Source organism: Anoplopoma fimbria, chromosome 6 (genome assembly GCF_027596085.1).
Source record: "Anoplopoma fimbria isolate UVic2021 breed Golden Eagle Sablefish chromosome 6, Afim_UVic_2022, whole genome shotgun sequence".
In the NCBI taxonomy this organism is placed as follows: domain Eukaryota; kingdom Metazoa; phylum Chordata; class Actinopteri; order Perciformes; family Anoplopomatidae; genus Anoplopoma; species Anoplopoma fimbria.
In genome coordinates, this window is record NC_072454.1 from 9812715 (window position 1) to 9826007 (window position 13293).

The 13293-nt window shown below is 40.7% G+C and overlaps 1 protein-coding gene across 1 annotated transcript in view; it reads right to left on the bottom strand.

Annotated features, from left to right (window-relative positions):
• Nucleotides 1-13293, bottom strand: part of LOC129092723 (ankyrin-3-like) — a 96257-nt gene that overhangs the window by 72145 nt on the left and 10819 nt on the right. The window lies entirely within an intron of this gene.

The window sequence follows — 13293 nt, forward strand, 5'->3', positions numbered from 1 at the left end:
AGCAAGAAGTAAACAATGTAAGACTGAGAAGTGGTTCAATGTGAATAAAACCTTTTAGCATGTTTCTGTGTATATGTTTACGTGGATACATGTATATATGCTTTTTGATTTGCCAAGCAACAATACAACTTTCTATTTCTCACAGGAGACTAGAGTTCCTTTTTTGTTGTTTGGTTTTTGTTTATTTCTGTAATTATTTTCCTCTTCTTTTATTTCTTTATTTCAATTTTATTGTTATTTAAAATATGAACTGAAGCTAGAAATGCTATTTGTTTATTTTTTATTACGCTAGAACTCTCAAAAAAGCACTGAAATGTAACATAGCCCTTAAAGGCCTGGGGAGGAACACATTAATATCTTTTTTATATCTTAAAGACCAGATCTCATTCCAAATTCTTTTTATTTGTTATCCACCAAGAGCGCCTCAGTGCTGACTTTATGATCAATGGGCACAAATTATACCACAGAGCAACACACAAAGCACTGTAATATTTCTTGAAAGTAGCGCTTTACTCCAGAACTGTATTACGCTTATGGCATCCAACCCTAAAAATATGCTTATATATTCAAAGGGAATAGAAATGGCTCTGGGCCAATCCAGTTGTCTCCCTGATGGCTTCCCTTTCCTGGTTTTCACAAACGCGCTCGGCGAGCTCTGCCATGTCAGAGGAACTGTAAAATATCACACCGTGCTCATTCTGGGGAGTATCCTCAGTATTTGTGGAGAACGTATACAACACACAGCCGATAAATTTACTGCCCCTGCTGCATGGAGCTCACTCAAGGGCATAGCTCCGTTCTGTCACCTGGGACATGAAACGACCGGGGGAGGGAGGGGGAGAAGGAGAGACAGTGAGGGAGGGAGATTAGAGGAAGGATGGAAAGGAGAGAAAGAGGAAGAGAGGAGGGAGGGAGGGAGGAATCTTGAAAAGAAAAATAGGTGAACCATTCAACTAGAGCAGAGAATGAATCATCATACAGCACTAATATATGTTCAGATTGATTATCAAGTTTATTACTTTATTAGAAAAGCATGCCAGTTAAATATATATTGATTACCCCCACCCCCACCCCTTGGGAATTAGATTCATAATCTCAAAGAGATTATTCTGGCTAAATAAAGGTTAAATGAAATAATAACAACATTAAATCCTACAATCCTTTTCTTTGTGATTGCTGGTAAAATGACATATTTACTATCTTATTACCATACTGTATGTAGTACTGCGGTTCTACTACTGCTGCACACATGAAGCCTCATGTCTCTCTACTGTCTAGGACCGGGGACAATAATGCTGACGCAGACGAGGGGGGGAACTTGAATGTCATATTGGATTTCTTCCAACTGACTCGTCAGCTGTGCAGGTGAAACCTACACACTTAGTGCGCTCCTGCTTGATCAATAGCTGTCCCGCCAAAAAGTCACCCTAAGACAGGCTCCAGAAGGGCAAAGGTGAGACAATCGGATAAATAAGAAGGAGGGGGAGGCGGTAAAAAGGAAAGTGGAGGGGGAGGGTTGAGAGGAGAGAAAGTCAGAGAGACGAGTGGGTAAAGGATATACGTACGAGAGACGTAAGAGAGTGCGAGACAGAGAAAAGAAGAGAGGAAGACACATAGATGGCGACAGAGACATTGGCTCATGACCAAACTGTGACCAGAGACTAATGGAAAGTAAACAACATACCAGAGTTTAGTTAAATCAAACTCCTCCTTCTCCTCCTCCTCCTCTCCTCTTCTCCTCCTCTCCTCCCCTCTGCTCTTCCTCCTCTAGCCTCAGTTTGACCTGCAGCAGACTGTTTAACAGTCAAACACTGGACTCTGGTGGACAGTCTCCTGCATGACAATTGTTTGTCCCTCTGTGAGATTTTTCTTCAAGTGTCCCCAGCTGGTGTCGACATAACAAATTCAAAATAGACCTTTAAGATGTTATGCTCCAGTCATAGTGGAATAAACTGCACCAGGACATGTAGTTGGATCACTTTGATTATAAGGCCTATCTTACAGTTTGAGAATGCTTGAGTCCATAATTAATCTAGCTGTTCATGCTACACTTAGATCTTTTTGCCATACTTTTGTGTTTAAAGTTGATATAATGCTGGTTTAATATCTGTGTCTTTATCCTTCTTTTATTTGCAGTTTTGTCAGTTTAAATGCTTGTGTAAATGTTTTGTCGTTGCTTTTATTGCCCTGTGAACAAAAGAGAGTAAGCTGCTCTACTTGGAAGATCCTGTGTAAATAAAGGTTGATTGACTGAAATAAAGAAGATATATTGCCCATTATATCGTACAGAAGAGAGAAATTATGCCATAAAACAAAACAAAAAAAAACATTGTTTGTTCACATGAGAGAAAGAGAAACAAGCTATGAACACACAACTAATATAGTATCATCAAAATCTGTTACCTATTTAAATTCTCAGCAGGTACAGAAAAAACATTATGATTCATTCGGTGTCTTATTTCTGTCCACCTGCTGAATGTAAGTCTAATATTCTCTCTCCTTTTAGCTCCAGAGTGAAATATCTGTCTCTTTAAATGCCAAATGTTCCACTATATTCACCAGCTACTCCCTATCAGTGGCTGTCTGCAGTTTGAATGAATGAAAGGACATACTCTCCCAAACACTAAGTCGAGGAGTTATTAGCACAATAAAAAAGAAGTCCATAAACCATCATAAAACACATTTTGTGTCACAAAAGGCAGTTCTCCACTGAGACATTCTCTTTTGAGTGACTTTCCACTCTTTGTGATTCAGTAATGGGACATAAAAATGCAAATGACCAGTCAGTCGATGGACTGAAATGACTATTCCCAATAATAAGAGTCAATCTTGTGTGAACAGCGGGTAGTACACGCAAGCTGGGGGAGCTGAAATTGAGATGAGTTGTGCTGTAAAATTGTGTGTGTGTGTGTGTGTGTGTGGCTATATGGAAGAATGAAAGGGAGAAGAACATGTAACACATGAATTTCAGTGTGTGGGAAAATGTGACAAAACGAGAGGTCAGTCTATTGAAAAGACATCAGGAAGGAGACAAAGGCTTACAGTATAAACGTTGATATCACCAGGTTTCTTAATTACAATCCTCACTGAATATAGTTCTCTCTGTTTCCACTTTGATGGGGGAGAGTGAGCTCCAAATTAAAAGAAAAAATAGTTTCATTGACTCAACATTGCAGCCACATGCTCCCCTGGTTGCACAGCACACATGGATTGATGCTGTAATATAGACACACTAACTCCCTTTACACACACAGATATAAATCCACAGGCCACAAAGAGAACATGGATCCATTACATTCTTCAGTTTCTCTGGGTGTCGTATAAACTTGAGCACTGATATGAAACTGATATGAAGTGATTAATCTAATCACAAGACTTATTTCCTCCGAGGTAGTTTGTAATGGGACTGAGCCCGTTTGAGCTGTAGGGTATCTGTTACGAGGACGTTAGATCCACTGATCAGGTGAAGGAAGAAATACTCGGATATCCAGCTCTATTATTTGAAAAAGGCTCTCTACGCCTCTTTCAAAATCAGTATTCAAAGGTGTATAATTAAACCCCTAAATCAGCTGCAGACATCAATTTATCCCCTCAACTTGTTCAACTTTATTTCTGGTGGACAAGACATGAAAACGATGAATGCAGAGAAGTGAAAAAGCTTTAAGAATCCCTTTCTTTCCCTTCTTTCCTCACTCCTCTAGCTCCCATTTTCCTTCCAGCTTTCTCTCTCTCTCTCATTCAAATCTTTACAAATATCCCCGACTCCTCTCCCTCCCATCCGTCTATCCACTGCCTGTATCCATCCAAACTGCATGCATTTACTCTTGGTCAGTGTGTCTCATTTTCTTCCTTATGTCTTTCTCATACACAGTCATCAACGTTCAATATCTCTAAATAATGTGTATCCCAGTTGACACATTCTCACTCCCAAGTCTTCAAATACCGACGCTTGGTCAGTAGCCCTAAGCTTCAAACTATGACTCTGATGGGAAGGTTCCCCTCTACCGTCAGTTTTGGACGTCTCAGGGCCGGCGTGTCAGTTTCAGAATAAAGTGTCTTTTCAAAATAAACTTCTGATGTAGGTTTACTTGGTTTTAAGGTTAGGTTTAGGCAACAAAACTACTTGGTTAGGCGAAGGATAGATTGTGGTTATGGTTCAAATAAGCTTGCTTGTTGTGTTATTGGTGTTACTTAAATACGTAAGTTACGAAACAAAGTAAAATAAGTAAAGGTTGACTTTGCTTCACACAGGACTCGTACAGTGGTTTCTTGATTTTACAGACAGCGTTAGCCTGTGCTATGCTATGTCAAATTCTAAACCACGTGACATCAACAAGTATCTTTATCTTATTTTTAGCCGTGGACATGTCCTATCTGTTCCACTGGGTTAGCCCCACTGCTGGGCTACAGTAAGTGAAAGTGCTTCGGACAGGGTGAGAGACTGCATATCCATCTATCTCCTAAATGCAACAGGGCATGGTTGAATTGAAGTCAAGATGACTTTCAGACTACTATAAATTTGAAAGAGTCTCTGGTGAAGTCTCGCCAGTCTGTCTGTCCGTTTCCTTTGCCAGTGCCGTGTTTATTGGCAACTTATGTCAGACACACTGCACTGTATCTACAGTAGGTGTGTGTGAGTGTGTGTGTGTGTGTGTGTGTGTGTGTGTGTGTGTGTGTGTGTGTGTGTGTGTGTGTGTGTGTGTGTGTGTGTGTGTGTGTGTGTGGTGATCATTTCCTCTCTTCTGAGACCCCTACAGCAGACAGAGATGCTCTTATCCAATCTTTATGAGGAGGAAAAAGCCAAGTCTAAAAGCTTCTTGTTTACATTATCACTTCTCACAAAACTACCACGGCAGAGAAATACTTTGAGCTGAGTGCTCTCACATCCAGCAAAACACCTACGGTATATGTGTGTGTGTATGTGTGTGTGTGAGACCATGGATTCATTTAGGCGGAGAGACTTTAGCAAAACTCATGATGCCATGAAAGTCAGAAAACCAGAAAAATCCATTGCAGAAATACTCCTAATATCTTACTAAAGTAAAGTCATGCAGTTTGGAAGTTAAACACATTGCTCCCTGACTGTCAACAACTATGTTGTAATCTTCCAATTACAGATTTCCCACAGCAAAGAGCTAAAAATCAAAACCAGGCCTTCTTGTCAAATAAAGTCTATCAGTGAAAGAAAACAAAATCTGCTGTAAATGTCATTTTCTGTGGCTCTCACCATAACATTTTGATAGCTCGTAAAGCTATCTATAAAACAGAGAGGTCTGTTATTTTGGCCTGTCGAGCGCGGCTCAATGAAGCCGAGATTGCTCTAACTGTTTTCGCCTGATCTTTGGCAGGCAGAGAGCACCAGACGAGAGCAGACCACGAGCCATCTGTCCCCCTGAACCCCCTCAGTCTCACACACACACACACACACACACACACACACACACACACACACACACACACACACACACACACACACACACACACACACACACACACACACACACACACACACACACAGGACCTAAACTAAACACACACGTGCACACGGATGGCTCAGTAAACATGTTAAAATTAGGGGACAATATTCTAATTCTCCATGATCGCTCTTTGACACGAGGCCAAACAAAACCAAACGCTCCACCCTGACACCAGGAGAGGAGGAGAGGATTATTAAAGGGGAGGAAGAACAAGTAAGTATGAGTGTGAAAGGGGATTTACATTCACCAATACAACTGCTGATCTTTCATTTATGCTAAACCTGTGTACCCTCCTCCACAAACACAGAGGTTATTACATATTACAGCCGCCTGTACTACTGCAGTAATGGCCTTTCAGATCTTGCTTGACAAACAGAAGGCTATTAGATGCTGAAACAGCCAGCTGCCCCTCAGGCAACACAAAGTAATAGGCTGTTGAATGGGAAGGCCCAAATCAAAAGTAGCAGCACTCCCCCAAAACGTGGCGACAAGACAGGCAATTATAGGTGTTGAGAGTAAAGAACTTCACCTGCGTTCCGTCGCGATGAAACGGTCAATATCCCAGAACACAAACAACTGCAAGTGCAAAATCATATTCAGTTATTCAGTCAACTGTTGGAAAGCAGCCAAAAAACTCACAATAATGATGCCATGAGCAAACCATCAACAACGTCAATCTGCAGGGTCACAACAGTTCAAGGGGTCAACGGGGTCAAGCGTGGCCTGAAGGAGGATTTCAATATATCTAATGGGACAGAGCAGCGGAATGGCCATTCAGTGCGTCTTCTAAGAGCAACCCATTTAGATTAATAACACCAGCAGAGGTCAGTGGGACAATCCCAGTCCCTACACTGGACTGTAAACCAGGGACCCGTCGCTCTGGAATGATTTGGATCTTTGTCTCCTTTTAAAACACACTTTTTAAAAATTCGCTTTTACTTAATTAATTCCTTGCTATATATGTCTAATACACACTATATTCTCTATTGTCATTTTATTGGATTCTGTTTGTATTTTGCTGTTGTAAAGCACTTGTTATGAAATGTACTATGATCATTATAAACATAATTGCAAAGAAAATCATATCATGTGACAGGAAAATAAAATAGCGTTGTCTGTTGCTGTCTCTCTTTCTAACGCAGGCTATGCTTACAGTATGAGGAGTGTCTCTCTACCAGTTGTGCTGTGTTTAGCAGAGGACATGGGACACTGAAATCGATAGAAGGAGGGGTACAGGATGATCCAGAATCTCTCTCTCCCTCTTCTCCCCTCTGGGTTAATTTTGGGGTTTCTGTTTTCTTTCTGCTAAACAATGCAATATGAATCGGATCCACTGGTATACAGTAATACAGTCACCTAAACTTATGCACTGCTGGGCTCAGGATGCGAGTCAGCTCACTTACATCACACAAAACAAGGATGGGTGTTTAGCAAAACAGCTCGAGCATCATGCATGTCAACATTTGGTGGTTCCTAGAGCTCTCACTGTGGGCGTAAACACAGCAGTTTATTTAGCGGATGCAAGCTGTCAAACAGAATTGGCTAAAAAGGATGCAGCTGATGGTTGTTCTGATCAGTTATTACCCAGTCTGATGCGGGACAGTTCAGAAAGCACAACACAAGAACCACAATTACTAAGTTTGCAGAATTTCCTTCATAATATGGTACACAATTTAATGACACTGTGTGAGACAAACATCAGACTGAGCAGTGTGTCGATTGACAGAAACAATCCAAACTGAAGCTACGTGTATCCTCATCATTATCATGCACACTTCTTCAAAAACCATTGTAATTATGGTGAATTATATCAGAAAAAAGCTGCACAATGTCCATCAATAACCAGCTTTGATCCAATATAATGAAAAACTACTATACTGTTTTACCCTTGGTCTCTAAGTGGACTTAAATGTGTTTGAAAATCCTATTTCAGACAGTGCTGTAAGTGGTTAGAAACATAAACAGTTTTTTAAAGGAATAGTGCAACATTTTAGGAGCTATGCATGTTTATTTCTGTTGAGAGTTAGATTAGAAGATTGATACCCCTTTCAATGTTTGTATGTAAATATGAAGCTACCGCCTGCAGCTGGTTAGCTTAGCTTACTACAAAGACTGGCAGCAGGGGGGAACAGCTAGCCTGGCTGCATCAAAAGGTAACAATATCCACCTGTCAGCACCTCTAAAGCTCACTAATTAACACATCATATCTCATTTGTTTAATCTATACAAAAACACAAAGCATTGAAACAACATTCTGTGGTTTTACTGGGTGTTGTGTGCTTATGTGGGGTTATGACTTGGGCTTCCTTGGCTGAGCGCAGGTGACCAGTGGAGAATCGGTTTTAAACTATTCTTCTAATGCATCAAATGCACAAAAAGTCCAATATCTGGGTGAGAATTTGAAGGTAAACTGTGGTTTGCATATTACTGTGTAACTGTCAGAGTAGGTAAAAGGCAACCACCAGTAAATGAGTGGTGGCAGGTGGGCCTATTGTCCTGCACAGCAGACAGTTTATATTGTTGGTGGCAGCACTTTTACTTCAGACCAGCCTTATTCCTGTAGCACTAAAATGTGTGACGGACATCCTTGTGAGCCGTCCCCACCCCCCCCCGTCTGTATGAGAGCGTGTTGGGTGACCCACTCTGACCTCCCCCTTGTCCATCCATCCATCACACACAGCCAGAGCTGACTGCTCATCAAGGCCGCAGCCACGTGTGCGCTCACACACACACACACTTAAAAAACAACACGTACACATACAGTAAGCAGTCTTGACATGAACACATATTTTGTGCAGTGTAATACACTTAGCGTACATTGAAGCCTAAGTGCACACACACACACACACACACACACACACACACACACACACACACACACACACACACACACACACACACACACACACACACACACACACACACACACACACAAACTCATCTTGCCTACTATGATACATATACATGCTTCAGCAGGTAGCGTCAAGGTCGCAGCTGAGCAGAGAGACTAATGACCTATAATAAGACACAACCTTGACTGATGGGTACAGTCAGTTGTGTATAGCAGCCAAAAGAGCAGCACACACACACACACACACACACACACACACACACACACACACACACACACACACACACACACACACACACACACACACACACACACACACACACACACACACACACACACTCTCTCTCTCTCTCTCTGTCCCACACACACACACACATTAACAGATGAACACAGTACTCTGCTCTCCACAGCTCAGCTCTGTGTCTGCTCTCTTTTCAGCAGTCTCATTTTAACTGTCTTTGTATTTAATGTTTCTGTTTTTTATTTCCAGGCCAGCAGAGACTTCCTGAGAAAAAACTGTTATCAACAATTTAATGGTTTGATAAAAACTGAGAGAAAATCTGTCAAATTTCTGTTTATCAATGTTATTGAAATAATCAGTGACATGTTTGTTCCTACATGCTGGTTACTTTGTTAGGAGATTGCTTCAGACATTAATGAATGTTCCCTCACTACAGGAAGGAGATAGATACAGTTTAACAGCAATGAAACTTTACCATGTTACGAATGATGTGTGTTCCCATAAGGACACTTTGAGGGCGTTTGTTCAGTCTCCACCCCTAAACTCACCCTTAAGTGTCTCCTATATGTAACATTAACATGTGTGTGATCTACACACACACACACACACACACAGACACACACACATACAGAATGGTAAAGCTACACTGATTCAAGCCCAAACACTCACATACTTGTATATTTACACACAAAATATGCGTAGAAGTATTTATGTGACAAAAGAAACCCACAAACATCAATACACTTCACCCATGAAAACAGTCATTTGCACTACAACCACTCACTACACCAGTTGTAAAACAGCCCGTGACTGACTCATAACATTAATGGCGTCATGGTGACATTGAATTAAAGTTCTGCCAACACACCATAATGTGATATGAGAGACTCTTTCCAGCCATTTTATTCAGTTGAATGCCCCCAAACGCAGTAATCAACAAAATCTGACAGGTCTTTAAGTCCATTCTAAATCAATAAATTTCATCATAGATATGAATATATTTTAAAAGTCTTAAATGATGCAGAAGTCATGATGACCCTGAGAGAAGAATACCAAGCACAGCTTTAATTCTGTTGTTGTCTACTATGTCATTTCTGCTTAGCTCCAACACTCCTCTAATTGATCGCTTCAGCAACTTGTGTGTGTGTCTGGTGTTGTTGTTTTTTCTCTAACAGCTGGAGCGGCTATTTGTCTGTCAGGAGGGGAAGGTCCCAGAAAACGAAAAAGTGCACTGTGGGTGTCAAGATGGCTGACACAGAGACAGCTGACAGCATCCCAGTCAGCAACACACACGTGCACGGCTTCCCCCCCACACACACACACACACACACACACACACACACACACACACACACACACACACACACACACACACACACACACACACACACACACACACACACAGTGACAGCAACCTAGTCAGCAGCAACACCAACAACAACCTGACTCATATTGCTGCGTCTCGGTGCATCAGATCAAGCCTCCATGCTGACGGATAGAAGAAGAGTGCTATTAAGACAAAACGTCATAGAGCGGAGAGGACGATGTAGTGTCTACTTTTTAATAATGCAGTATGTCATTTTTTACAGTAACTTGTGGGATTGAATCCTATGAAACAGCGCTTGAACTAATGATAACTTTCATTGTAGTGTAATCTGTAATTTATTTTTGGTGGATCAAATTGTTTTGTCTGTAAAATGCCAGAAATTTGTGAAAATGCTGCTCAAGGTGAAGTCTTCAAGGTCCTTTTTTGTCCAAACAACTAGGGATGGACAGTACTAACTTTTCCCACAAATACAAAATCAGAAACCCTGAAGTCAGCAAACCTACAAGTACTTAATAACAATCTGATCTTATTTCTCTCTTTTCTCCAAATTTAAATTCTGTACAACAGCTACCTAAGACAATGTTAATCACCAGGGATAGCTGTGGCACAAAAAAACTGCAATGAGATTAAATGAATGCAACGTATTGCAAAAAACAGAGAATCTTATCATGACATGCGGATCGGTAACATCTGGCCAAGTCCTGATCTGTGCAATAAGTTTTGTTTTTAAACAGGGGCCATGCACAACACCACCATTGAACCAAAGTTAGCTATGAAGCTAATTTATGTCTTCGATTCCCGGGCAGGACGAATACGGTCTGCATCTCGTCCAAAACACAAGTATATACAATTTACAAAAAACAGCAAATCCTCACATTTGAGAAGCTTGAACCAGCAAATGTTTCGCATTTCTGCTTAATAAATAACTTCAACAATTGATTTACCTTCTACAAAAGGACTAATCAATAAATGAGTACTTAATCACAACTACACCTTGATGATAGAGTGTTAAAGTATGCTAATAAAGCTTTATTTGGTTTAACAGCTAAAACTTGTCTACTCTGAAAGTCAGCGATGCTTCAGCTCTTGGTGTTATTACTCACTTCCCTCCAGGTGGGAAACGGCCGGGTGCGATCATACTACTACTATAGATTTAGGATGAAACACAGATGAGACAGATAGCAGATAGAAGGGGGGGTGTCTGAGTTCAGCTGAACAAAAATATCCAAAGTCGAGATTGTCAACGTGGTGATACACAGTGAGCTGGCTAGAAGCTGCTGTAGGGCTTTTTCTATTTTCAACATGATGGGTGTCTGTGAAAGCGGCAGTAACCAAACAGAGGTAGAAGAACCACCAGAAAAGGATGGAGATACTTTCGATAATATGCTGGCTGACTGCTGAAAGTAGAATAATTATTATTAACATATGAGAATGAGAGAAATTGCCATGACTTATGAGTAATTTCTGGGAGAGCTGGCTGGTGTGTTGGTAATGAGATGACTGTGAGGTGAAAGCTGACACAGCAAAGATTAAGTTTCACCGCCATCATCAGTACAATAACGGTCGTCATCCCGGCTTTATGTTTAACATTAGCGACGTTTCAGTGGTGACAGATCTCCCTTTATTCCAGTAACAGGAAACACACCAGACACATTTCCGTTTCAGATTGCAACTAACCATTATTTTCATCATTTATAAAACTAATAGATTGATTGTTATTAAGAGTGCAACCACAGATTATTTTCCTGAGGGATTACTCTGTCGATCGTGCTCTTGGTAAATCAATTCATCCTTGATGAGTAGAGACACAAGAATATATTCACATTTAAGAAGCTGGAATCAGAGAATTGACAATTTTTCTTCAAAAATGCACTTACAACTGATTAATTGATCTCTAAAAGAGTTGCCTATTAATCTAACCAATTAATTGATTAATTGTTGCAGCTCATTATATCTGGAAAATGTTGAATAGTTAAATAGTAGAACATCTCTAAAGGCCCAAGCTGACTTGTTTAGATTGTTTCTTTTGTCTGGCCAATATTCCAAAACACTAAACTATACAGTTTACTATTTAAGAGTAATAAAATAACCAGCAGATATTTATTTGTGAAGCTAGCATCCATGAATCTTTTGAATTTTGCTTAAAAATGACAATCAATGAATTCATTAACTGAATAATCGTTCAGCTCTAATTATAACTACTACTTAATGCCCAATACAGCTTTCTTTGATGTCCAATCTGACGTCCAAAATCCAAAGACATTCAGTTCATGATGATATTAAACAGCAAATCCAAACAATTGAAAAGCTGAAACCATTTTGCTTGAATCGATTACCAAGATAGCTGCTGATTACTCTGCTCATCAATTAATATGTTTATCGACCAATTCTTCTCATACTGGAGCTTTCTAAATCCTGCTTTACCCTTTTTCCCCATCACATCTAGTCTGGAGCTCAACCTTACGTTTTAACTTTTACTTTACGAGTTGTTTTTGGAGGGTTTCCCTCTCCTCCTGTGTTTCTGCCCTCGCTGCTCAGTATGATTGATGGATTCCTGGCAGGAGCAGAGGGCTCTGAGGGCAACTAGAGCCAGAGCACAGCATCAATCCTCAATACCTGTTCTGCCCTGAGGGTAAACTCAAATCCCAACATGAACAGACAATGCCCCTCTAGCACTGATCCTTTACTGTCATTAAATAACATTCAGGCCTTCATACAAATATGTGAACCCAGTTTAATCACACATTAATTACCAAAAATTGCACAAAATGATCTTGACACTTGGCACGATATAAATCACCACTTTGCTCCGTTCTCAGCCTCATCCTTGAATTTCAGCCACAGCACAATATGATAGGAATCCTCTGTGACCTTTTCTAAATCCACCACACAGCAAATTTATGGTAAAGCAGGTTCTGCTTCATCTGTCATCTTTCAGCGAGGACGATAAAATACACTTCCATCACACAATATGCTGTGAGTGTTCTCTGGTGACGGAATCCAAACATGTTTGGTTCAAAGCTGCTGGTGAATAATTCAGTAACAAACGTTAAGTAGACAGAACGCTTCTATTCTGTCTGTCCACACACAACTGTTAGCAGAAACAACAAGAAATGCAGCCAAAGACCTCTCTGGTGTGTGTGTGTGTGTGTGTGTGTGTGTGTGTGTGTGTGTGTGTGTGTGTGTGTGTGTGTGTGTGTGTGTGTGTGTGTGTGTCTCTGTGTATAATGTTCGAATGTCTAAAGGTCTATTTTTCCAGTGATCGGACAAGCTGAGTAAAAGAATACCAATCCCACCTTGGAGCTACAATCGACCTTTCCCCATCGGCCGGCAGTACACTGGATTACTGCGCTGTGCACAGGCTACGTACACTACTAGCCAGCAGATGACAAAAGCG